Here is a 13,162-nt window from a genome sequence, read left to right as displayed (position 1 = left end):
ACAGATAGTGTTTTTGGTTTGTGGTGCTCAGATGCATAGGAGATCTGCTTTAAGAATGAACTACTTCCCACCCGGCCAATGTACATATACGGTTGGGAGCTCTCTCCTTCTGAATGGACATTCAGGAACGAGGGGAATCGCGCGTGCAGCAACGGACAGCGGAAATGGTCGCTGAGGAGAGCAGATCGCTGCAGCCAGCTGGCGATCAGTGAGTATGAGCTGTTTTTTACAGCTTTTTACTCACTGATCACCAGTCTAGTGTAAACGGGCATGTCCCCAAAACACACGTCCCCAAATAATAAAAACACATGTCCCCCACATATGTCCCACTAAAATCACATGTCCCAATGATTATCTGCACACATGTCCGTGACCACCTACACACATCTGTACATGATCATTTGCGTACATATGTCTGTGATCACACAAACCAATTATTATACACTTAAAGGAATTTTTTTTACCAAAAACATCTGGCAGAATACATTTTGGCTTAAATTCAAATTTGATTTTATTGGATTTCTTTTAAAATAGAAAGAAGAAAATATATTGTTTTTTTCCAAATTTCTGCTTTTTTTTGCAAAAAAAATAAAAAACTGAGTCGTGAATAAATACCACCAAAAGAAAGCTCTATTTGTGCAAACAAAATTATAAAAATCCAGTTTGGGTACAGCGTAGCATGACCGTGCAATACTCATTGAAATTGCGAGAGAGCTGAAAGCTGAAAATTGGTCTGGGAAGGAAGGGGGCGAAAGTGCCCTGTATTGTAGTGGTTAAAGTGATATTAAAGAGGAAGTAAACTCTGATGGGTTTACTTCCTCGTTGTCTCCCTGCAAAGGTAAAGCATAATGGACTACTATGCATCACATAGTAGCCCATTATGTGTCACTTACCCGACACAGGAGCCAGCGATGTCACCGATGTCCCCTGTAGCACGGAGCGTCCATCTAGTGGCTGAAAGGTGCAGCTAAAACAAGCAAAACTTTACCGCTAACAGTGTTAAAGTAGCCGTAGAAGCTGCCAGTGTGGGCACTTTCACACTGGGGCTGCGCCTTGGTGGCTCTTTACCGCGCTTTTCGGCTGCTAGTGGGGCACTTTTAACCCCCGCTAGCAGTCAAAGAAAGTTAAAAGCGTCTATGTCGTGCGGCACTTCTGAAGTGGTTTTTAGGCGCTTCAGAAGCACTGCCCATGTATTCCAATGAGCAGGAGTGCTGTATACACGGCCCCCAAAGATGCTGCTTGCAGGACTTTCTGTAACATCCCGCAAGCGCAGTGCATGAGAAGCGCTTTTTTTTAGCACTAAAACGCCTTAAAAATGCCTTCAGTGTGAAAGTACCCGAAGCGAAGCGGAACATGTGATAATGTTTATTGGAACAGAACGGGGGCGGAGCAATACGGTGGAAGGCTGCAGTAACACCACGCCCCCTCCGTTTCTCACGTAGGAGTTGAGCGTGTATTACCACAGCAAGCCTTATCCATCCCAGTACTTCAACGTCACCGTAGAGGTTACACCCTGGGCGTGGCCTTTGCATTTCAAACGCCCCGCAGTCTTCTTTCCTGTAAAAACAAAAGGTGTCGGGCAGTGTACAGTGGGTCTAGTCTTGCCTTCTGTACCCCTATCCCGCCTCTGATGAGCCCCAGCGGCCGCTCTCTGTACCCTGCCTGTGAGCGGAGCCTGCTATGTTCCTGGGCTGCAGGGCTGAGGCTCTGCGAGAACTATACAAAGCCAAGTGCCTGGAGAGCCCGGCCGGGACTGTACGGGGAATGGACTGAGCAGGGGCAACCATGGACTGTGTGATCTGAGCCCCACACATTGGGAGGTCACTCGGCACCTGAGCCTTGGAGAGGTGAGAACACCACACCCTTATATAGGAGAGGGGGGTCTCCGTCCCGCCCAAATCCCAACTGACCAGGGAGGGGCTCTGCAACGGTTCCCACTTCCCCTCCCGCTGTGTGTGTGGAGCCCCCCGCTGTGTGTAGAGGGGGTGTGTGTAGCCCCCCCGCTGTGTGTGTAGCCCTCCCCGCTGTGTGTGTGGAGCCCCCCCCGCTGTGTGTGTGTGTAGAGCCCCCCCCGCTGTGTGTGTGTGTGTGGAGCCCCCCCCCGCTGTGTGTGTGTGTGGAGCCCCCCCCGCTGTGTGTGTGTGTGGAGCCCCCCCCGCTGTGTGTGTGTGTGGAGCCCCCCCCGCTGTGTGTGTGTGTGGAGCCCCCCCCGCTGTGTGTGTGTGTGGAGCCCCCCGCTGTGTGTGTGTGTGTGTGGAGCCCCCCGCTGTGTGTGTGTGGAGCCCCCCGCTCTGTGTGTGTGTGTGTGTGGAACCCCCCGCTGTGTGTGTGTGTGTGTGTGTGTAGCCCCCCGCTGTGTGTGTGTGGGTGGAGCCCCCGCTGTGTGTGTGTGGGTGGAGCCCCCCGCTGTGTGTGTGTGTGTGGAGCCCCCCGCTGTGTGTGTGTGTGTGTGTGGAGCCCCCCGCTCTGTGTGTGTGTGTGGAGCCCCCCGCTCTGTGTGTGTGTGTGTGGAGCCCCCCGCTCTGTGTGTGTGTGTGTGTGTGTGTGTGTGTGTGTGGAGCCCCCCGCTCTGTGTGTGTGTGTGTGTGTGTAGCCCCCCGCTCTGTGTGTGTGTGGAGCCCCCCGCTCTGTGTGTGTGTGTGTGTGTGTGTGGAGCCCCCCGCTCTGTGTGTGTGTGTGTGTGTGGAGCCCCCCGCTCTGTGTGTGTGTGTGTGTGGAGCCCCCCGCTCTGTGTGTGTGTGTGTGGAGCCCCCCGCTCTGTGTGTGTGTGTGTGTGTGGAGCCCCCCGCTCTGTGTGTGTGTGTGTGTGGAGCCCCCCGCTCTGTGTGTGTGTGTGTGTGGAGCCCCCCGCTGTGTGTGTGTGGAGCCCCCCGCTGTGTGTGGGTGGAGCCCCCCGCTGTGTGTGGGTGGAGCCCCCCGCTGTGTGTGTGTGTGGGTGGAGCCCCCCGCTGTGTGGGTGGAGCCCCCCGCTGTGTGTGTGTGGGTGGAGCCCCCCGCTGTGTGTGTGTGGGTGGAGCCCCCCGCTGTGTGTGTGTGTGTGGGTGGAGCCCCCCGCTGTGTGTGTAGCCCCCGCTGTGTGTGTGTGGAGCCCCCCGCTGTGCGTGTAGAGGCTGTGTGTGTGTGGAGCCCCCCGCTGTGTGTAGAGGCTGTGTCTCTGTGTGTGTGTGCGCACGGAGCCCCCTCTGTGTGCAGAGGCTGTTTGTGGAGACCCCCTCACAGCTTTATATCAGTCTACTCATTATTGCTTTTTTTTTTTTTTTTTTTTTTTTTTATCTGCTAGTATTAACCTTTTTATAGGTAAATTGTGGAGAAGGGTCTGAACCCCAGTCAGTGTTTTACTGCTATCCAAGACTCCTTTTTACCAACATTTTTCCCTCACTTCCTGCCCTGGTGACATCATTTTTATTTTTTCCCGAGACAGGAAGTAAGAGCAGATCTGCAACAGCAAAAGAGGATCTGCCCTTCCTCTAGTTCACTGATCTCCAAACTGCGCCCCAATGGGGTGCTATTCTTCCCACTGACACCAACATATATCTATTATAACTAATGTCGATGCCAGGACAATTTCTACTAGTGGTGCACTGAAATGTAAATTCCGGTGCACTTGGTCGAAACCAAAACTGCCAGTTTTTAACCAGTTAATGACCAGCTGCCACAGTTGTACTGCGGCAAGATGGGTCGGCTGCGCGAATCTACATACTGATGCATAGGTTCATGCCCTGGCGCAATCACGGGGATCTTCAATATAAACAAACCAATCCCCGTTCTGACGGGGAGGAGAGATCCGCTGTTCCTAGTGATTAGGAAAAAGTGTCTGTCTGTTAGAACCGCCTCCCAGGGATCACAGTTAACCCCTTCCCTGCCAGTGCCATTTATACAGTGATCAGTGCATTTATATAGCACTGGTTCCCAAAAAAGTGTCACTTGGGGTCAGATTTGTCTGCCACAATATCGCAGTCATTCTCAAAAAAAAATGCAGATCGCTGCCTTTACCAGTAAAAATAAACAGAATAGAATAAAGTCCCTAAATCTTTCCCATAGTAGAAAGTTTGGGAACCCCCTGCTCTAGTTAAAGTGGTTGTAAACTTTTACAGACAACTTTAACCTACAGGTAAGCCTAGATTAAGACTTACTTGTAGGTGCAAGAAATATCTCCTTAACCTACACGGTTAAGGAGATTATTTTCCTAAACAGGCACTGAGCATGCCGTTAGTGAAGACGATCATGCTGTCGTTGATGGCGCGCGCATGCGCCGGAGTGACATCTCTGCTCCGGCCAGTCACAGCGCTGGAGCAGCGTTACCCAGAAGTCACATCCGGTATCATGGGCGGCGACGGAGGAGGTGAACAAGGGTCGCTTTGGTGGCTTCGATCACAGGTAAGTAATTCATAATGAGCTAGTATGCTATGTCCTGCAGGGTTGTTGTTGTTTTTGGGTTTACTTCCTCTTACCACTTGCTTACTGGGCACTTAAACACCCCTCCTGCCCAGACCAATTTTCAGCTTTCGGTGCTCTCACACTTTGAATGACAATTACTCAGTCATGCAACACTGTACCCAAATGAATTTTTTGTCCTTTTTTTTTTCCCACAAATAGAGCTTTCTTTTGGTGGTATTTGATCACCTCTGGGGTTTTTATTTTTTGCGCTATAAATGAAAAAAGACTGAAAATTTTGAAAAAAAACGCATATTTCTTTATTTCTGTGACAAAATTATGCAAATTATTAATTTTTCTTCATAAATTTTGGCCACAATTTATACTGCTACATATCTTTGGTAAAAATAACCCAAATTAGTGGATATTATTTGGTCTTTGTGAAAGTTAGAGAGGCTACAAGCTGTGGTGCGAATCGCACAAAATCAATCACATCTGATGTACTGGTGGCCGATCTCATTTCTTGTGACCCGAACAAGTCAGCAAAGTACAAATACCCCCCAAATCACCCCTTTTTGGAAAGTAGACATTCCAAGGTATTTAGTAAGAGGCATGGTGAGGTTTTTGATGTCATTTTTTTTCCCACAATTCTTTGCAAAATTAAGATTTTTCATTTTTTTTTTTTCCACAAAATTGTCATTGTAATAGGTTATTTCTCTCACATGGCATGTGTATACCACAAATGACACCCCCAAAAAAATTCTGCTACTCCTCCTGAGTATTACAATACCACATGTGTGGGACTTTTTCACAGCCTGGCCACATAGAGAGGCCCAACATGCAGGGAGCGCCATCACGTGTTCTAGGAGCATAAATTACACATCTAACTTGTTGACTACTTATTACACTTTTGAAGGCCCTGGAGCACCAGGACAATGACAGGTGGCACTAATACGTGGCACCGATGACGCGTGACACTGACAAAAGATGGCACGTGACACTGATATGTGGCACTGATGACAGATGGCACTATGTGGCACTGATGACACATGGCACTATGTGGACAAATGGCACTGACAACAGGTGGCACTGGGGGGCAGGATTTTTTTTTTTAACTTATGGCCGCTGTAGCCATTCATCTCTCCCCTCTCACACGCTGTCTGTGTGAGGAGGGAGAGCGGCGCTGAGAGATGATCTCATATGTTTACATATGAGATCATCTCACATTGGACACGCCGATCGCGCTGTAAACGGCCGCTGTGATTGGCCGTTTACAGCGATCTGTGTTTGCCTGTCTCCGGGAGACATGGCAAACACAGAACTTCCCCGATGCACGCATAAGTAAACATTCAGCCTTTACTGCCACTTTATAATAGAACAAGGGGCAAAACATTTTTTTTTTGGTGTCCCTTTGGGGAGATTTACTTTAATTTCCTGTCTCATAGCCAAACAGGAAGTGAGAGCAAATCCCTGCATAGTAAGGGATTCCTTGGGGACCGACCCCCAGGTCACCAGAACTAGTTTACCCATTTGAAGATTTCTCATCTATTACTTTTCTGGGGACAACCCAAAGTTTGGGATTTATTTACTTTCACTTTCAATGATAATGGTCAACAGGAGTTGTAAAGACAATGTGCGTTTTTATTTTCATTTTTTTTATCTTGCTGCATTCTAATTGCCTGAAGCCCCCCCCCCCCCCCCCCCCCAATGTCCACGAGTGTCTTAGCCATCCAGGACTCTCCTCCTGATTGGCTGAGACACATTGGCTCCCATGGCTATCAGCCAATCAGGGGATAGAGGCAGGGCCGGGTCACGGCTCTATGTCTGAATGGACACACGGTGCTCTAACTCAGCTGGGGTGCCCCCATAGCAAGCTGCTCGCTGTGGGGGCACTTGACAGGAGGGAGGGGCTAGGAGCAGTGAAGTGGGACACAAGAAGAGGAGGATCCGGGCTGCACTGTGCAAAACGAACTGCATGGAGGAGGCACATATGACGTGTGGTCTGTTTGTGGTGTGTTTTTTTTTTTTTTTAACAAGCCTTTACAATCACTTTAACCACTTGCCGACCGCCGCACGACGATATACGTCGACAGAATGGCACGGGCAGGCATATGGGCGTACCTGTACGTCCCTGCCTTCCCGCTGGTGGGGGGCCCGACCGGGCCCCCCCCCCCCCCCCCCGGTGCCAGCGGCGGTCGGTATTCGTGCAGGAGGATCCGGGATGAGGGGGCGGCCATTCATTTATGGCCACCCCCTCGCGATCGCTCCTGACGAATGGAAGTGAAGCATTGCATCACTTCTTCTCCTGTAATGTAAACACAGGAGAGGAAGTGATGTAATCTCTCCTCCGTGACGGTATTTTTCGTTCCGGCACCGAGGAGAGAGGATCGGTGAGTTGCACCAACACGACACTACACAGTAGAACATGCCAGGCACACTCACACCCCCCCTTCACCCCCCCAATTACCCCTGCCCCCCCAGTCACAGCGACACCAATTGCATTTTTTTTTTTTTTTTGCATTGGTGTCATTTGTGACTGTAATAACTGTTAGGGCAGTTAGGGTTAGCCCCCTTTAGTTCTAATGTACCCCCCTAACCCCCCCAATGTACCCCCCTAACCCCCCCAATGATCACCCCCCGTCGCCAGTGTCACTAAGGCTGGGTTCACATTGCAGCGGTTTATGAGAACGGATGTGATTCGCACCGCACTGCAGTGCAAATCACATCCGATCTCTGTGCGATTCGAGTTCAGCCATACAGATAGTATGGCTGAATTCGCGCCGCACCCGCCGCAAACTCGCACGGGACCCTTTTTTTGGTCCGCAGCAGAATCGGATCGCATGGGTGTTCACACCATGCGATCCGAGTTTGCAGATCGCACTGCGATATGCGAACTGATCTGGGGGTGTCATTAACATTTCACTGACACTCCCAGCAGTTCGCATAGGGCAGTGTGAACTGCCGCCGGGAGGCATGCGATGCGGGAACCCGCAGCGGATTCGTGGCGTTCCCGCATCGCTCCAGTGTGAACCCAGCCTAATAAGCGATCGTTTTTCTGACCGCTGTATTAGTGTCACAGGTGACGCTAGTTAGGCAGGTAGGTATTTAGGTTCGCCGCAGCTTTTTATAGCGCCAGGGACCCCCATATACTACCGCATAAAGCCCCCTGATTGCCCCCTAGTTAACCCTTTCACCAGTGATCACCATATAACTGTTACAGGTGACGCTGTTTGGTTAGTTATTTTTTTATAGTTTCAGGGCACCCGCCATTTATTACCTAGTCTCACTAGTGTACCCCTAAATTTAGGGGTGTCTACTTTCCAAAATGGGGTCATTTGGGGGGGGGGGGGGTTTGTGCCATCTTGGCATTTTATGGCCTTCAAAACTGTAACGCCCTTAGAAAGCCTGAAGGCGGTGCTTGGTTTTCGGGGCCCCGTACGCGGCTAGGCTCCCAAAAAGTCCCACATATGTGGTATCCCCGTACTCAGGAGAAGCAGCAGAATTTATTTTGGGGTGTCATTTCACATATGCCCATGGCATGTGTGAGCAATATATCATTTAGTGACAACTTTGTGGAAAAAAAATTAAAGTTTGTAATTTTCCCGCAACTTGTGGCAAAATATAAAATATTCCATGGACTCAAAATGCCTCTCAGCAAATAGCTTGGGGTGTCTACTTTCTAAAATGGGGTCATTTGTGGGGGTTTTGTGCCATCTTGGCATTTTATGGCCTTCAAAACTGTAATAGGTAGTGAGAAGTGAAATCAAAAATTTACGCCCTTAGAAAGCCTAAAGGCGGTGCTTGGTTTTCGGGGCCCCGTACGCGGCTAGGCTCCCAAAAAATCCCACATATGTGGTATCCCCGTACTCAGGAGAAGCAGCAGAATTTATTTTGGGGTGTCATTTCACATATGCCCATAGCATGTGTGGGCAATATATCCTTTAGTGACAACTTTGTGTAAAAAAAATTTAAAAAAATAATTTTTTGTCATTATTCAATCGCTTGAGGCAAAAAAATAAAATATTCAATGGGCTCAACATGCCACTTATCAATTTCCTTAGGGGGTCTACTTTCCAAAATGGGGTCATTTGGGGGGGTTTTGTACTGCCCTGCCATTTTAGCACCTCAAGAAATGAGATAGGCAGTCGTAAACTAAAAGCTGCGTAAATTCCAGAAAACGTACCTTAGTTTGTAGATGTGACAACTTTTGCGCAAACCAATAAATATACAATTATTGACTTTTTTTTTTACCAAAGACGTGTGGCTGAATACATTTTGGCCTAAATGTATGACTAAAATTGAGTTTATTGGATTTTTCTAATAACAAAAAGTAGAAAATATCATTTTTTTTTTTTCAAAATTTGCGGTCTTTTTACGTTTATATCGCAAAAAATAAAAATCGCAGAGGCAATCAAATACCATCAAAAGAAAGCTCTATTTGTGGGAAGAAAAGGACGCAAATTTTGTTTGGGTACAACATTGCATGACCGCGCAATTACCAGTTAAAGCAGCGCAGTGCCAAATTGTAAAAAGACCTCTGGTCATTGACCAGCAAAATGGTCCGGTCTGAAGGTGGTTAAGATTAAAAAAATAAATAAAAATAAAACTCTTTACAACCCCATTTAACTATTGTTATACAATAGTGGAGTGTGAAAAATGTTTTTTAGGTAGTTTCCAAAATTAAGCTTTTAGTAGGTTGAGTTAAAATGTTGCCCCCCAACAATGAAGATTACCTGTGTGTTGGCCTAATCATAAAGTCCTTTAATAAATGTAGCTTTTTTTTTTTTTTTTTTTTTGCTAAATACCCTGTGGCCAGAAGTACAGAAGCATAACCTGTGCTGGCATGGTCAGTTTGCGCCTCTCCTCTTGGACACTGTTAGGAGATGCAGGATGCTGTGCACACGCAGGGTGTGCCTGTATCTCCTGTTGTCAGTTCTGCATTCATGCCCCATTTCCCCCTTGCCCAGCTCTGCGGTGTTGTAGGTACTGGCTGTTGGAGCATGAATCAGCCTGCTGGAATGCAGTGTACAGACTGGGATCGTACATCCAGCTCTGGTATGTCACACAGTTCCTGCTTGATTGCTGTATGGGGAAAGTGGAGGCGAATAGACTACAAATACTTTCAGCCATTGCAGCTGACTGCTTGTAGCTCTCAATGAACTACGAGAGTGCAGCTGGTCATAGTTCATTGGCACTGCTTGCCTGTAGGAGGTACGTTCAGACAGCTATCCTGATAGTCTCAAGGAGCATGAGATTGCACCTTCAATTTGCTGATCATGGCTGCAATCCTCTGCAGGCTTATTATGAAAAAAATATTAAATGCATTTTTTTTTTTTTTTTGCAGGAGTTTAAAAAAAAAAAAAAAAAGTGTTGTGGGTGTTTTTTTTATTTTTTTAAAGGTGAAATTGGCCTTTGAAAGCAAAATAGTTTTTTTAAGGTTTTAATGACGCCTTGCCTTCTAATCCAAAACGTAATTGGTCTTACGGTGCTCTGACATACCGTTATTGAATTTGCACTTTTGCAGGTTGATCAATACCCAATGTTTCCATTCCCAGCATCTCTCCTATTATACATGGACCAGAGCCTGCAGTAGACTGTTAGTCTGTGTTTGCAAAGACTATCTACTGACATGGCCCCTGAGACCCCATTCACACCTGAGCGTTTTGTAGCTTGAAGCCTGAAGCTACAAAACGCTAGAGGGGAAAAATTCTATTATTCTCAATGGAGATGGTTCACATCTCCACTCCATGTCGCCTGAAGCCGAACGCCTGAAGCTCAAACAAGTTCCGGATCCTTTTTTGTCGCTCGAATTGAGCAGATTTGGGAGTTTTTCTTCTTTTAACATTGGTGACCTTTTGCCCTGCACAAAATCGTGGCAAATCGCGGTAAACGCAGCAAAAACGCTTAAACAGTCACAAAGGTGGACTTTAAAGCCTTTTAATCAACCATAAATTGGACCAAAATTTGAAGACTGATGATTGGGATCAAATTTTAGTACACCCCAAATCAGAATCTTACCCCTCTTCTTTTTTTTTTTTTTTTTTTTAAAGACCTGAACTCTTACTCATAGTATGTTGTTGGCATCTAAGGCACAAGAGACACATTTTAAGCTTTTCTCGGTGGTATAGATGTCCATTACTGCTTGACCAGATTAGAGGTCAATTGATATATCGGTCGACCGATATTTCAGCCGATATTTGGCGTTTTTTAATTGGCATCAGCCGATTGTGCTGATAAAAAGGCCGATTATATCTTCAGCGCGACTTGCAAATGACTTCTGTAAGGCTCGGTTCACACAGGGGCGACGCGACTTTCGACGCGACTTTCAACAGTACTTTAAGTCGCCCCCCCCCCGAGAGTCGCCTCCATATAGACGGAGATTTGACTTGGAGGCGACCTCCATTGAAATCAATGGGTACCAGTTGCCTACAAGTCGGATTGAAGTAGTACAGGAACCTTTTCTGAAGTCGGAGCGACTTCAGTAGTGTGCATTAAGTCAGCTCTCATTCACTTACATTGATTTCTACATGTTGTGTGACCTGAGGTGACTTGGGGCGACTTGAAGTCGGATCTGAGTCGCCCCCTGTGTTAGTCGGCTCTTATAGAAGTCAATGCAAGTTGCCTGTGTCTTCAGTGAAGGGACTTGTTTCCTCTCTGGGCAGTCTGCCAAGAAAAGAGCAAAGAGATACAATGTTTACACTTATGAATGAACTGAGCTCTGTGTGTAGAGTTCTCAGTTTAACCATTTAAAGACTAAATTTTTTCTGACACTTGTTGCTTACTAGTACAAATCCTGTATTTTCTGCTAGAAAATCACTTAGAATCCCCAAAAATTATATATATTTTTTTTTTATCAGAGACCCTAGGGCATAAAATAGCGGTTGTTGCAGTATTTTATGTCGCATTGTATTTGCACAGAGGTCTTTCAAGCGCATTTTTTTTGGATAAGACAATGATTTAAAGGCTATTTGGCTGCTGGTATACTAGCACTTATAACCCAGTTAGCGGCCGAGGATGAGGTTAAATGCGCCCGTGACATGCCGCTGTGGTGCCCATTCATTTCAATAGGCAGGAGTGGTGGTATACACCACTCCAAACATGCTGCTTGCAGGACTTTTTATTTATTTTTATTTTATTTTTAAACATCCTGCCAGCACATCGCCTCAGTGTGAAAGCACTCGAGCTTTCACACAGACTGCAGGGGAGCCGTTTTGCAGGCACTTTACAGGTGCTATTTTTATCCCAAAAGCACCTGAAAAACGCCCCAGTGTGAAAGGTGTCTTATCTTTTATGAAATGAAGGGAGGGGGGGGAATATAAAAATTGGCATTATATATCAGCTGCCACGATTTCTAAATATCGGAGCCCCATTGAAAACGTCACGTATGACGAAACGCGTATGGTAGGGCACGCTGTGACGTCACCACGTGTTACGAGAGGAGGACGGGCTCTCGTTTTTTGCCGGCCGGCAAGTTTTTACATGCGGAAATCGTTCGTTTTTAAGTAAGTGTATTTCTACTAATTAAAAGAGCATTGAAGTTTTTTACACTATGATAGGCTTCTTTTCTTTTTACATTATGAACGTGAAACTGGGTTACTTATGAGAATGTGGAGCGGCTACAGTGTATGGATCGTACGTTCCTGAGGGATAAAGGATAAAGTGTCTGGTGAAGGCGAGGAGCTGTCGGTGGCTTGGTACTCTAAACGCTCCTTGTGCTTTTACCGTCTGGTAAGCGCACTATTTTGTCGGTGGTGGGACACTATAGTGATAAGGAAGTGTGGAATCACTGTGGGGCGATCGTCTTCCTTTTTTGGATAACATAAAGTTTCCATGGACTTTAATTTATAATTGTATGGTTTTTTGATACATATTATTTGGCGCAGCTCTTTTTTTTTTTTTTTTTTCTATCTACACCAGATATATCCAAATGTTACAGACTTTTGTGTTGGTGTTGTCGTTCTGCCAAAGGTTCGTTAGTGCATATTTGGTGGGAATGTCCTTCAGTTCATAATTTTTGTGATATGATACTCCAGCTTCATACCCGAGTAACTGGGGTAAACTATTCCTAACATACCAGAAATTACTTTGTTATCCATCCTACCTGGCTTGTATAAAAGCATTAAAGCGGAGGTCCACCCTAAAGTGGACCTCCGCTCATCGGAACCCTCCCCCCCTCCGGCGCCACAATTGGCACCTTGCAGGGGGGAGGGGGGTGCAGATACCTGTACAGTACAGGTATTCTGCACCCACTTCTGGGATAGCTCTCTGCAGAAAGGGGCGTAGATTGCACCAGAACCTGCAAACGGACCGAAAATTTGTACGACTTTAGAACCCCATTAAAGTCAATGGGACTCGAACGTTCGACATCAAAAGTGCTAATATGCAATTTATTGTCCTAAAAAGTGTTTGGGGACCCGGCTCCTGCCCCAATGCAAAAAAAGTTTTAAAAACTTGTTTTATTCGTGAGCACTGATTTTAATGACACTTAAAGTGAAATGTTCTTTTTAAATATCATGCCTGGGGGGTTTCTATAGTATGCTTGTGAAGTGGCACGTGTTTCCCATGTTTAGAACAGTCCCTGCACAAAATTACATTTCTAACGGGGAAAAAAGTCATTTAAAACTGCTTGCGGTTTTAATGTAATGTCTGGTTCCAGCAACACGGATGAAAATCATTGAGAAAAATGGCATGGGTAAGTATAGCTCCAGTCAAAAAAAATCTATTTTTAAGCTTCTTGGAAAAGATGGGGAAGGGTTATCACCCCTGTATAAATTTTTTTTTTTTTTTT

At 46.5% G+C, this 13,162-nt stretch overlaps 1 protein-coding gene across 1 annotated transcript in view; it reads left to right on the top strand.

Moving 5' to 3' along the window:
- Positions 1 to 1,518: 1,518 nt before the first annotated feature.
- CCNI2 (cyclin I family member 2) overlaps positions 1,519 to 13,162 on the top strand; it is a 43,212-nt gene continuing 31,568 nt past the window's right edge. The window contains exon 1 of the mRNA XM_077473229.1: positions 1,519 to 1,847. The gene's annotated coding sequence lies outside the window, so the exon portion shown is untranslated. The remainder of the gene's footprint in view (positions 1,848 to 13,162) is intronic.

Source organism: Lithobates pipiens, unplaced genomic scaffold (assembly GCF_037356315.1).
Source record: "Lithobates pipiens isolate NorthernLeopardFrog02 unplaced genomic scaffold, aLitPip1_a1.2 Scaffold_8, whole genome shotgun sequence".
Lineage (NCBI taxonomy): Eukaryota > Metazoa > Chordata > Amphibia > Anura > Ranidae > Lithobates > Lithobates pipiens.
This window is presented reverse-complemented; position numbering and strand designations above follow the sequence as displayed.